Source organism: Tursiops truncatus, chromosome 5, assembly GCF_011762595.2.
Source record: "Tursiops truncatus isolate mTurTru1 chromosome 5, mTurTru1.mat.Y, whole genome shotgun sequence".
Taxonomy (NCBI): domain Eukaryota; kingdom Metazoa; phylum Chordata; class Mammalia; order Artiodactyla; family Delphinidae; genus Tursiops; species Tursiops truncatus.
Genome location: NC_047038.1, coordinates 52,443,673 through 52,458,409, shown reverse-complemented (window position 1 = coordinate 52,458,409; position 14,737 = coordinate 52,443,673). Strand labels below are relative to the sequence as shown.

General features: G+C 37.7%; 1 protein-coding gene across 3 annotated transcripts in view; it reads right to left on the bottom strand.

Moving 5' to 3' along the window:
• The window catches only part of LOC101332720 (recombining binding protein suppressor of hairless), a 230,968-nt gene that overhangs the window by 45,007 nt on the left and 171,224 nt on the right, over positions 1 to 14,737 (bottom strand). The gene's annotated exons all lie outside the window — the stretch shown is intronic.

The window sequence follows — 14,737 nt, the reverse complement described above, 5'->3', positions numbered from 1 at the left end:
AAGTTGCCCAATATCACAGAGTAAATTAAGTGACAGACAGAGTTAAGATTTAAACCTAGATGTTGACTACTTAATTAGTTTATAGCATATGGCCCTTCAAAAATAAATATGCTACATGTACTAGCATAGAAGCATTTCAGTTGTTTGGGAGAGGGCAAAGAGAAAAGCATGAGCAAGGATAAGCACAATTTAGGTTGGAATTAGAAATACATACACCATGCAGGTTAAGAGAAAGACTCAGAGTGAGATTAGCTGAATTCAAATCTATGATTTGGTATTGGGTTGGCCAAAAAGTACCTTTGTTTCTTAAGTAAAAATAAAAGACACATTTTTCATTTTCACCAAGAACTTTATTGAACATATTCACTGTTTTGTTCTACTACCTTCTGCCATTTTTCAGGCAACTTCATAATTCCATTTTCCCAAAACTTTTTATCTTTTTGAGCAAAGAACTGTTCCAGGTCCTTTTACAGTCTTCCAAGGAATTGAAATTTTTTCGGTTAAGAGAATTTTGTAAAGACCAAAATAAATGGAAAACCAAAGGTGCAATGTCTGGTGAATACTCGAATGAATCAGAACTTCCCAGCCAAGCTGTAACAGTTTTTGCCTGGTCATCAGAGAAACGTGCAGCCTTGCGTTATCCTGGTGGAAGATTATGCATTTTCTGTTGACTAATTCTGGACGCTTTTTGTTGAGTGTTGCTATCAGCTGGTCTAATTGGGAGCAGTACTTGTTGGAATTAATCGTTTGGTTTTCCGGAAGGAGCTCATAACAGAGGACTCTCTTCCAACCCCACCATTACACGACATCCCCTTCTTTGGATAAAGACTGGCCTTTGGTGTGGTTGGTGGTGGTTCATTTCGCTTGCCCCACGATCTCTTCCGTTCCACATTGTTGCACAGTATCCACTTTTCATCGCTTGTCATAATTTGTTTTAAAAGTGGAACGTTTTCATTACATTTCAGTAGAGAATCGCATGCGGAAATACAGTCAAGAAGGTTTTTATCGTGCTACGTGGAACCCAAACATGAAAGCGATTAACATAACCAAGCTGGTACAAACTATTTTCAGGGCTTGATTCAGATATATTGAGTATGTCTGCTGTTTCCCACGTGGTAGAACATTGATTGTACTCAGTTAATGTCTCGATTTGATTGCTATCAACTTCAACTGGTCTACCTAACTGTGGAGCATCGTCGAGCGAGAAATCTCCAGCACAAAACCATGCAAACCACTTTTGATGTGTTCGATCAATCACAGCACCTTCTCCATACACTGCCCAAATCTTTTTTTGCATTTCAGTTGCATTTTTGCCTTTCTTGAAATAATAAAGCATAATATGCTGAAAATGTTGTTTTTTCTTCCATCTTCAATATTAAAATGGCTAAACAAAAATTGATCAATTTTTTTTTTTTTTTTTTTTTTTTTTTTTTTTTGCGGTACGTGAGCTTCTCACTGTCGTGGCCTCTCCCGTTGCGGAGCACAGGCTCCGGACGCGCAGGCTCAGTGGCCATGGCTCACGGGCCCAGTCGCTCCGTGGCATGTGGGATCTTCCCGGATCGGGGCACGAACCCGTGTCCCCTGCATCGGCAGGCGGACTCTCAACCACTGCGCCACCAGGGAAGCCCCAAAATTCACCAATTTTGATAAGTCTTTTTTTAAATGCATGCTGATATGACAGCTGTCACATACAATCTAACAAAACTGTCTCAAATGAAGTTTTAGACAACTAAGCACTACAAAAGCCATCTTACGGACAAAACTGAACGAACCTTTTGGCCAACCCAATATTTACTTCCTGTGCAACCCTGAAATTATTTGACTCTCTACACCTCAGTTTCCTTCCTCATCTGTAAAAAGGACACAGTGGTTGTACTGACCTCAAGGAGTTGCTGAAGGGATTAAATGTGGTAATTAACATATAGAAGATACATAGAACAATGCCTGGAATACAGTAAATGACGAATAAATGTTAGTAATTATTACTGTTTTTTAGTTATAAATGGTTATGCCAAAATAACTAAAGATATTAAGTGTGATATTAATAAAGATAAGTATAAGAGGAAGAAACAAATCCCTATGTGATGATCTCCTATTTCCTCTGAAATAAGATCTTCTGAAAGACATGGCGGAGGCACACAGCACTTGAAGAAAAATGATCAATAGAATTTTGTTTTCTTTTTAAAGCAGGATTGCAGTTATAGTTTAAGTGAGTTGTTCATAATCACAGTTATAGGTTTGTGAAACCTAATTTGACTTAAGATTTCTCTACTATATTTGTCATATTTTACATAATTATTAACTTTGATGACTGAAGTCTTAGAATCCCATGTACTTCCTCTTGTTGAGTAATTTAATGCTATATGACATTGTTTATGAACTCCATTTATAAACAATGGGCATCTGTGACTTTGAATATTTTGGTATTTTAGTTAACTCTAAAATATTGAAAAGTGACTTTAATTGAAATAGCACTAAAAATGAGCAAATAATCCAAGTTTCTGTCAGAAGAATTAATAACAAGTAATTCTCATTGATTTTATCCTATAGGATGTTCAATTTTAAATACAATGATTTAGTAGTAATATAAGCAAGGCTGCTGAAGACCGTAGTTTTAAAACACTGAACTATTGGCTAATCTATGATGTGAACTCCAATTATGAAGTTAAAGGCTCTACTCCTGAATCTTTTTCCACAGGAAAGATTTTCTTTTGAACCTTTGAGATTGACTAAATGTACCACTGCAGCATATGATTAAAATAAAACTGCCTCACTAGAATATTTTTACAAAAACCAGGAAGTTTAAGACAATCTTTAAATTACTTCTTCACATATGTATTTAAGAGCAGTTATACTTTATAGAAGAAGCAAATTGAGGTGCGGCCAGAATCTAACTAAGGGCTTAAAATGGTGAAAATTTTAGAGAGAGACACAGTTAACAAATGAAATAAAACTTTTCAGTGAGAATCACGATGCCACTAACCCTTCAAACTAGCTAATAACTCCAACCATTAAGCATCCTTTGGGATCTAACACAGAATTGAACATAAGTTTATTACATGGCTAGTAAGAGATCCACTGCACTCAAAATACAAATGCAAATTGTTTCTTGGTGCTGTGAAATGCTTACAAAATTAGATTAACAACTGAATGCTGATTAAAATATGTGTCTACATTCTTTTTTGGAGCTACCCATTAGATGAAGTCAACAATCATATAGCATGCTTGTGCAATATCACTCCTGCCCCAATAAAAAACATGAGCAAGAGAACTCAGCAATTTGCCTGCTAAGCCTAAACAGCATTTCAAAATGATGCAGTGTTCTGTCTAGGTGCTATCCTAAGGCTAGAAAGCTTATAAATGTTAATAAGATTCAACTGGTTCTTCAGTATATAATAAAGCATCTCCAATTGTGTGCAGTCTCAATCCTCTCTTCAATGCATATGCCATCACATTCATATCTATCCCATTAAAAACTAATGGTTGGGGCTTCCCTGGTGGCACAGTGGTTGAGAGTCCGCCTGCCGATGAAGGGGACACGGGTTCGTGCCCCGGTCCAGGAAGATCCCACGTGCCGCGGAGTGGCTGGGCCCATGAGCCATGGCCACTGAGCCTGCGCGTCCGGAGCCTGTGCTCCGCAACGGGAGAGGCCACAACAGTGAGAGGCCCGCATACCGCAAAAAACAAACAAACAAAAAAAGCTAATGGTTACTGCAAATATCATATGATATTGCTTATATATGGAATCTAAAATAAAAGGGTACAAATGAACTTATTTACAAAACAGAAGTAGAGTCACAGATGTAGAAAACAAACTTATGGTTACCAGGGGATGGGGGGGAGGGATAAACTGGGAGATTGGGATTGACATATACACACTACTATATATATATAAAATAGATAATTAATAAGAACCTGCTGTATAGCACAAGGAACTCTACTCAATACTCTGTAATGGCCTACATGGGAAAAGAATTTTAAAAACAAAACCAAAAAAGAGCAGATATATGTATATGTATAACCGATTCACTCTGCTGTACACCTGAAACTAACACAACACTGTAAATCAACTATACGCCAATAAAAAATTAAAAAAAGAAAACCTAATGGTTACTGTATCTATTAGAATGGGAGAAGGATCAGAAAATGAGGTTTCCGAGAAAATTCATAAAAGTGTTTAGTAGGTTCACAATGCACAATTCTGAAGCTCACAATTGAACTAAATTCTAATTATTCAATAAAATTCATAGGTCTACATATTTAAAACTGTCATTATACCAAGATACTATATGCACCCTATACTTATCAAGATCCATTTTCCTCTACTAATCTGATGTATTGATAGAATATACAAAACTTCAGGAATTATCTACTACAGAAAGAAGGCCCATCTTTAAACATGAGTGACTTAAGAAAATTCATAATGTATATTTACATTATGCAATCAAAATAACCAGTGTTCAGCAGAAATGACAAGTCAGCTAACAATTACTCAGAGACTGATTATGATTTAAAGATTAAGTTCTATCCCGCCCTTTTGCAGTAGGGAATGGTGAGACAGGCCGGTACAAATTTTTTATCTTTACTTGTAATCTATTTTTTGAAACTTTATTTATTTATTTATCTTTGGCTGCTTTGGGTCTTCGTTGCTGCGTGCGGGCTTTCTGTAGTTGCGGCGAGCAGGGGCTACCCTTCATTGTGGTGTGCAGGTCTCTCATTGCAGTGGCTTCTCTTGTTGCGGAGCTCGGGCTCTAGGTGCACGGGCTTCAGTAGTTGTGACTTGTGGGCTCTAAAGCACAGGCTCAGTAGTTGTGGTGCACCGGCTTAGTTGCTCCATGGTACATGGGATTTTCTGGGGCCAGGGCTCGAACCCGTGTGCCCTGCATTGGCAGGTGGATTCTTAACCACGGAGCCACCAGGGAAATCCCTTGTAATCTATTTTTAAAACAAGATATCTATTGACGTGTTGACAACTGAAAACCAGAAATAAATTGGATCAAACAAGTTTAGGCCACTCTTCCATAAAACACTTTCATAATAGGTGCCCACTATATTTAACAATGCAAAAACAAAAAAATCTAAAACCTTAAGTACCCTAGGAACACCTCTGATTTTATGAAGTACTGACTTAATTCCTCATTGTAACAAAGAATCACTGTTATCCAATTTCTCTTTTTGATATTATAGGTTGTCAATATCTCATTTGCATGAGTAGGTTTCTCAAATTTTTTGCACACTATATAAAGCATAGTTTTGATTAAATGTGATCATCAACCCTGTTATATATTTAAAAGAAACAAGTTGTAATTCTGGACTTTTTTTAAGTAACAAGCAAAGGTTAGCTTATATAAAGGTGATTACCCTTTTCTTCTATTATGTATGCTTCTCCCTCATATTGGGATTGGTGAACAAAACACAAAAACCTATGTGCTGGATTTCCCTGGTGGTGCAGTGGTTAAGAATCCGCCTGCCAACGCAGGGGACATGGGTTCCAGCCCTGGTCCGGGAAGATCCCATATGCCACGGAGCAACTAAGCCCGTGTGCCACAACTACTGAGCCTGTGCTCTAGAGCCCGCGAGCCACAACTACTGAGCCCACGTGCCACAACTACTGAAGTCCACGTGCCTAGAGCCTGTGCTCCGCAACAAGAGAAGCCACTGCAACGAGAAGCCCACACACCACAACGAAGAGTAGTCCCCACTCACCACAACTAGAGAAAGGTCGTGCACAGCAACAAAGACGCAATGCAGCCAAACATAAATTGGGAAAAAAAAAAAAAATCTATGTGCCATCATTAGTAATGCTCATATAATACTATGGCTCAAGAAAACTTACACTGCCCAAAGTATCTATGTTTTAAGTATAATTTTAGGCTAGCAAACTCATTTGACTTTAATTTCACTAGCTTTCCCTTTCTAAGATAACAATGATCTTTTATTCAAAATAGAAAGAGCTAGGGAGAATATTATTATAGCTAAATCTATTTTCATATACCTGGCAGTGTGAGGATTTTTTTAATTTTGCCATCAATCACTAAACATAGCACTTCCTACCTATAAATAGTATTAAGATTCCCACATATCCTCCAATCCATTTGAATTTTCAAATAAGTAAAACACCTGCATACACTTTACACACTTCTTTCACTTCTTTTTTGCTCATGGTGGAGATGTAATATTGTTTTCCCCACAACAGATACATTTCCTTCTATATTAACCAATCTGTTAAGGAAGTATATGACTACAAATGTATTGAGGACAAACATGATAATATCAAAACTTCACCATCTTAACACCTTTTCTAGCTAACAGATGATTCACGTGAGAAAAACCAAGTCAAAAATCAAAAGGCGGGGGCTTCCCTGGTGGCGCAGTGGTTGAGAGTCCACCTGCCGATGCAGGGGACATGGGTTCGTGCCCCGGTCCGGGAAGATCCCACATGCCACGGAGCGGCTGGGCCCGTGAGCCAAGGCTACTGAGCCTGCGCGTCCGGAGCCTGTGCTCCGCAACGGGAGAGGCCACAACAGTGAGAGGCCTGCGTACCGCAAAAAAAAAAAAAAACAAAAGGCGGGTGTGGAAGGATAAGAAACAACTTTTTTGAATATAGAACAACTTAGTAATTACACTGCTAGAATACTGTCTAGTAACAATATTAGAACTTCCAAGTTTAAAAACATAGAGCTGGATGGAAAAGCAAGCTCAAGTAATGTGGGAAAAACACCTTTTCTAGCTAACAGATGCTTTACACGAGAAAAACCAAGTCAAAAAGCAAAAGGCGGGTGTGGAAGGATAAGAAAAAACCTTTTTGAATATAGAACAACTTAGTAATTACACTGCTAGACTACTGTCTAGTAACGATATTAGAACTTCCGAGTTTAAAAACATAGAGCTAGATGGAAAAGCAAGCTCAAGTAGTGTGGGAAACTATTCTGCCCTTGGGTGTAGAACTAAAAGTAATTTCCTCTATTTTTTTGTATTTCACAAATTTTTTGCTTCATGCAGAAACGATATTACAATAAATTAACTCAAGACACACTGGTGTGGTATTTGCAGGAAAAATGTAGAAAAGAAAGCATGAACAATTCAAACTCATAATTAAGCCAAACTCTGCACCAAATCTGCTGTAAACAGTATACAGTTCAAAAAAGTACTAGAATTCTTGAAACATGATTCAAGATACTGAAATTAAACAACATTTGATGGGAAAATTAGGAAACCTGATTCATATACTCAAGAATCCATACCTGATCATTCCACCAGGAGAAAGAAACAAATAGGTGATATACACTATCACTATAATCTATGCTAAAATATAATACGAAAAACAAAGCAAGTGGTACTAGGAAGCTGTTTAGTAATTTACTCGCAAAAATAGAAGATGCTAGTTAGAAAGGACTACACATAACATACCGTCTTTGTCTCTAGATTCATTCATTCACCTAGTATGTACAAAATATAGGTACTTGGTATACATCAGTGAACAAAAGAAACACAAAACCCATGTCCTTATGGAACTTACATGCTACTAAGACAAATGGACAATGGCATATGTTCAAAGATATTATCTATATAGTTTATAAAACAAAAATGTAAGAAACAACTTAAATATTGTACTTATTGAATATGATTTAAAAGATTAATATTAGACTAATCTAAAAAATATATTTAAAGTAAATATGTAACTTATTTTTACTTCTAAAAGCTTATTCATTCTATACGTATGGCAGAAAACAGCCTACGTATTAAGTCACATAACTTTGAGCAAGACATGTCACCCTTTGTCGCATTTCAACTTCTAGCTTTGAAACTACTCTTACTTTAAGAACCATATTTAATGGCAATAATGCTCAAAACCTGTCAGGGTGTAACTAGTGGTCTTGGATACTGTAACAAAGACAATCAAGGCAGGAGACTGGATACTGTAACAAAGACAATCAAGGCATGATGTAGTCTCCGAAACCATCACATTTATTAAGCATGTTTCTATTAGAACAAGTGTCCTATGGGGTAGACTTCAAAGACATGCCACACTTGCAGTTGACCCCATCAGGTGGAGAACATGCTCCCCTTCTTACTAGTATACTGGGTAGAGAACATTTGAAAAGCACTGCTTCCTTAATTTTTAAAGTCCCTTTATCCTACCTTTTCTTTTTCAATTAAAACCACAACAACAACAAACTTAACAGTCTGTCAGCAGTTTGTGTAAAGAATCAGGAAGAGTGGAAAGATACAAAGAATGAGTGACTGGGACCATCATTTCCAGCTATTCTCAGCATCTGGCTTTTTAGGTATCTCCAATATTATTATTACCAGGTTAGGGTAAAGATGTCTTTTCTAAAAGCCATACCTGAGGAGGGATGTCCCCCAATTAAATCTGCAACAGCCATAAGCCTCACCACCCAGTTAGCACAACTGAGTTATGAGAACACTGGCATCCATTAACATCACATATAAAGATCTTATATGAAAAGTATATGTCTTAAAACCTATGGCTCAGCAAGAGGGAGCAATGAGACACTGAGCAAAGTACTCCAATTTCATGTCAAGAGACTGAATAGGACAAATTGACATCAAATGCCTCCTAACGTGATGCATAAGAGCACAATATCACTTCTGTGATATCACTGACAAAAAAAAACACAGAACTTGAATCTAAACATGAGGAAACATAATATACCTAAATTGTGGAATAGTCAACAAAGTAAGTAGACTGTACTTTTCAGAGCATCAAGGTTGTGAAAAACAAGCAAAAAACTGAGAAACTGGCCCAGATTAGAAGGGACTAAAGATACATGATCACTGAATACAACAGACTATCCAGAATTTACTCTGCTATAAAAGGACATTATTTAGACAAGTAACAAAATCTGCATAAAACGGTAGATTAGAAAATAGGATATCAATTTTAATTTCTGGTTTTGACAGCTGTACAGGGGTTCAATAAGAGAATGTCCTTATTTTTTAGAAACACTGTAGTGTTTAGGGAGAAAAGGGCATGATGCCTAATTACCTTCAAAGGGTTCAGGGAAAATAAGTATATATGTGCATGCGTGTGTGTGTGTGTGCGTGCATGTGTAGATACACAAAAGGATGATGCAAATGTGGTAAAATGTTAATGACTGACGTATCTGGCTGAACTTCTCTGTAATATTCTTGCAATTCTTCTGTAAACTGAAATTATATCAAAACAAAAAAGGCCACAATCAGAGAAGCACTAATCTCCTGATCAAGTTGCTGGCCTGACCCTAATTGCCACAGAACCTGGTGGTGACAAACCTATCAAAAAACATTCAATGAAGTTGACACATAAGACACTCTATGGCCAGCTTCCTGGCATAGCTCTTATGTTCTTACGACAATCATTTAAGAATTGTTAGGACTTCCCTGGTGGTGCAGTGGTTAAGAGTCCACCTGCCCATGCAGGGGATACGGGTTCAATCCCTGGTCTGGGAAGATCCCACATGCCGCGGAGCAACTAAGGCCGTGCACCACAACTACTGAGCCCACGTGCCAGCCACAACTACTGAAGCCCACGCGCCTAGAGCCTGTGCTCCGCAACAAGAGAAACCACCACAATGAGAAGCCCGCGCACTGCAAGGAAGAGTAGCCCCTGCTCGCTGTAACTAGAAAAAGCCCACGTGCAGCAACAAAGACCCAACGCAGCCAAAAATAAATAAATAAGTAAATTTATATTTAAAAAAAAGAATCGTTGCTGTAGATTTAAAGTTTGATAATACCCGTTGTTGACGTACAAGTAGAGAAACAGGAATTCTCATGCACTGATGGGAGTTTAAATTTGTAAAATCTTTTGGGAAGACATTTGGCAGTGTTTATTATAATTCAAGATGTGCGTTTCCTTGAATTCTTAGCCATTTCTATTCTGGAAATTTATTATATAGGTACACATAAACTGTGACTATGCAAAAATTTGTATACGAAGATATTCAATAAAACATCATTTGGGGCTGCCCTGGTGGCGCAGTGGTTAAGAATCCACCTGCCAATGCAGAGGACACGGGGTTCGAGCCCTGGTCTGGGAAGATCCCACATGCTGCGGAGCAAATAAGCCCATGCACCACAACTACTGAGCCTGCACTCTAGAGCCCGCAAGCCACAACTACTGAGCCCGCATGCCGCAACGACTGAAGTCCGCGTTCCTAGAGCCCGTGCTCCTCAACAAGAGAAGCCACCGCAAGGAGAAGCCCCTGCACCGCAACAAAGAGTAGCCCCGACTCACCGCAACTAGAGAAAGCCTGTGTGCAGCAATGAAGACCCAAAGCAGCCAATTTATTTTAAAAAAGCATCATTTCTATTAACAAAAAATTTTTTAAATCCATGTGTACAATTAGGAATAGACTGCTGGTTACACATAGCACCTCCCAGTCGTGCCCGCCCCCCCCCCCCCCGCCACACACACACAAGGAGAGAAAAAAGAGAGAAAGAAAAGGGGGGGGAAGCTATCCAATTAGTAGCATTGATCTTTTTCTTCCCCCCACCCCACCCACCCCCGGCCATGCCGTGCGGCATGCGGGATCTTAGTTCCCCGACCAAGGATCGAACCTGTGCACCCTGCAGTGGAAGGAAGGAGTCCTTACCACTGGACCACCAGGGAATTCCGAGTAACATTAATTTTGAATGAGGAAATGAGATCTACATTTTCATCCCCTTTCCCCAAGTGCATATATAAAACAACACACAAATACATACACCCTGCTACGCCCAGTATTAGTGATAATGGTGGGCAGCAGCAAAAATTCCATTTTGCTCTAGAATGTATTATACAATTTGACAGATGTTTTATTCATTACTAATTAAGTTTGGCTTAGGTAAACAGCAAAATAAAATTTCAGTATCTAGACATCAGTTAAAGCCACTCATACACCAAGTCTAGAATACAGATGGCTTAAAATAGAAACAGAGAAAAACATGTAAGTTAAAAATTTACCCCCATGGGGACATATGTATATGTATAACGGATTCACTTTGTTATAAAGCAGAAACTAACACACCATTGTAAAGCTATTATACGCCAATAAAGATGTTAAAAAAAAATTTACCCCCAAAATGGTCTCAGTAAGCAAATTTCACTAGGGGAAACATTTTAGAAAAAAGTATTCCAGACCCAAATAAAGAACACACCTTTATGGAAAACATACTTCCAAAAAAGGAAAACATAACACAACATAAAGAATTTTAAAGAGGCTCCAATCTTAACCGTCTGTTTAATTTTTGCTAAGAACTTCTTCAGACACCTCACTTGATCTTATGCACTGCCTTTTAAGACAGTGTTTAAGAGGTGAGAAGCGTCATCTGATGAGAGCACACACACAGTTTCTCACCAATGCAAGTCATGGGACAGGCAGCCACATATTGCGGTAAGGGCATGGACTCAGGAGCTAGATTGCTTAAGCTCACATTCCACCTTTAAAGCAAACTAGTGGAAGTTACTTAAACTCTCTGTGTCTCATTTTTCTCAGCTGAAAACACAGATGAAAGTATGTCCATGTAGGATTCTTGCAAGAATTTTAAAAGTTCGTAAGTGTACAGCACCAAAAAGAGTTCTAGGCCCTGAGTAAGCACTAGACAAAACACCACTACTGCTTCAAGAGTGGATTACTGAATATTTACCCTAAGAAACATGGTAAAACTGAAATAGGCCCTTCAAAACAAATACATACTTATATTGCTTTAAAATATATATAATCATACATCTCACAAAGAGATTAATATCCAGAATACATAAAGAACTATAACTCAACAATATCTGATTTACTAATAGGCAAAGGACTTGAAGAGATAAGAAGATATGTATCTCCAAGAAGATATACAAATAGCCTATAAGCACATAAAAGAAGCTCAACGTTACTAATCATTAGGGAAATGCAAATCAAAACCGTAATGATACCACTTCACACCCATCAGGATGCCTATTATCAAAAAAAACAAAAAATAACAAGTGTTGGTGAGGATGTGGGAAAATCTGAACCCTTGTATGTTGCTGGTGGAAATATAAAATGGTGCAGCCACTGTGGAAAACAGTATGGCAATATCTCCAAAATTAAATGTACAATTACTACATGATCTACCAATTCCACTTCTGGGTATATACCCAAAAGAAGTAAAAGCAGAATTTCAAATAGATACTTGTACACCAATGTTCAGAGCAGCATTATTCACAATAGGCAAAAGGTGGAAATAACCCAAATGCCCACCGATGGATGGACAGATGTGGTATACACATACAATTAAATATTATTCCACCTTAAAAAAAATTCTGACATACGCTACGTACAATATGGATGAACCCTGAATACATTGTGCTAAATAAAATAAGACACACACAAAAGGACAAATATCCTATGATTCCACTTATATGAGGGACCTAGAGTATTCAAATTCAGTAGAATGGTGGTTGCCACGGACTGATGCCAGGGGTGAGGGTAAGGGAGCATGGAGAGTTATTGTCTAATGGGTACAGTTTGGGACGATAAAAAAGTTTTGGAGATGGACGGTGATGGTGGTTGTGCAATAATATGAACGTACTTAATGCAACTGAACTGCACACTTAAAAATGTTTAAAATGGTAAATTTTATGTTTTATATATATTCTACCGCTCAAGTAGTACATTTAGTTTTGCTTAAACTATGGCTTAGTGAGGGATAATAGCTCAGCTTTGAGGGGTATCCTATGTTACTGCCTGGTTAGGTGGCGGCAGCTGTCCAGTAACTTAGAAAAAAACAAACAAGTGGGTGCCACAACAAACAAAAGAAAACCATGAGGAGTATATGTACATATATAAAAATGGTTTCTACTACCATCAAGGCAAAGATACAAAAGGAAAGAGAGAAATCTGTCCTAGAATCTACACCTCCCAAGGTAGCGCAGCCCAGAAAGCATGCAAACAATCCATCGAAGACTGTTTGGGGCTGAACATCTCCCATGGAAAATGCCAAGTGATCATGGAAAGCAGCTTGTACATGAGATGAAATCACATAGTTTTTGTCATTGCACCCCCCCATTACTTCTCACCCCCACCTCAAATTATAAGCAGTGAAGATCTTTTTTCTCCACAAAACTTCTGCCAAATATGTTAAGGGTGTCAGTTCTCTGAAGTCATTTGAAAATTCTTTGCAGGAAGAAAGAAATCTGATATTAATCAGAAGTTATTAATTTTCTCTCATCTTTTGAAATGCTCTTTCCAATCCTAGTGAGACTTTTAAAAAAAAGGAAGGAAAAAAAAGCCAATAAAAGTAAATGGGGCTTTTTCCCCCCTTATGCCCTTATCTAAAATGAAATTTAGAAAGCCATAGATAATAACTATCCATAATAGGATTTCTTCACCTGTTCTCCTTGGGTCCTATTCTTGAAAAGGTATGCAACATTTAGTGTGTAGTTCATTTATCTAGGAAGGGATCCAGTTACCTATATGCTAACCACTGTTCAGGACAGGTGTTTGGCACTGAGAGATCAGATCCCCAAGAAATGACCATCAATGGTTTCTGGTAGGGAAGCTTGACTATAGCAGAAAGGGCCAAAGAGATTTTTAGTGGGGAAGCATATAAGGAAGATGAATAAGTTACATTTCAGGAGACCTCTCAAAGTAAGTTCTTGACTCCATGGAATAAACAAACTATGGAAAAATAGGTGATTTTCAGTTAAAAAAGAAAGCTACTAAGTCAAAAGACTTTGCAATTTTAAAGCTGGGCTCTATATTGATTCCTAACACCCTAGAAATAAAAATTTCCAAGTAACTGTTGAGGAATCAAAGGATTAAACTTGGTAGAGAGAAACCAGGCATTGTACTACTTAGCTCCCATCACACAGAAAGTATGAGTAGAAAAAAATATTTCCCTGTAAAAGTTAGGTCCAGTGGACCTCTCTTTAAATTAATTGATTCAGCCTGTGGAATGGAATAGCCTCAGAAGCAACATCATGCAATGAGGTGGTACATGAAGGCCCAAGACTTTTCCTTAATGAAAGTACACCTGAGAATATAGTGATACTGATAAACCATTGACAACAGTTTAAAATACATGCTTGTTGACTTGAGATTATCACTGCACATGTTCAAAAGTAGTAAGAACGCTATACCCCCCCAAATGTGTATACATGGGTACCAAAAGACATCTACAACAATGTCCACAGCATCATCAGACATAATAACCACAATCAGAAACTCAAATGACCACTGTCAAAGGATCAAATAAATTATAGAATAATCATACAATAGAGTGCTATTCAGTAATGAAAGTGAACAAATTATCATTACATATGCAATAATGTTGATTACTAGCAAAACAAGTCAGATTCAAAAAGGTACAAGAATTGTATGGTTCTATTTATATGAAATTCAAAACAAAAAAAGCAAAACTAATCTACTGTACTCACAAGAATACAGGTTACCTTTGAGAGGGAGGTACAGACACTAGGAGGAGCTATAAGAAGGGTCCCTGAAGAGCTAGTAATATTCTGTAACTTCATCTGTGCGACGGTCACCCATGTATATTCACTTTGTGAAAATTTACTTTATTGTACATTTATGATTTGTGTGCTTTGCTTTTCTGTAGGTATATTACTTTAATTGATAAATATATTTCTAGATATATAAATATCTAAGTTTCTTGAATGAATGGATGGTTTTGAAAAAAAGTTCTTTCCTAGACTTTATTCCTATTGTCTTCAAATTGTATTTTAACATCAAAATTTAGAAGCCAGTGATTTCTAGTCCTCGGCTAT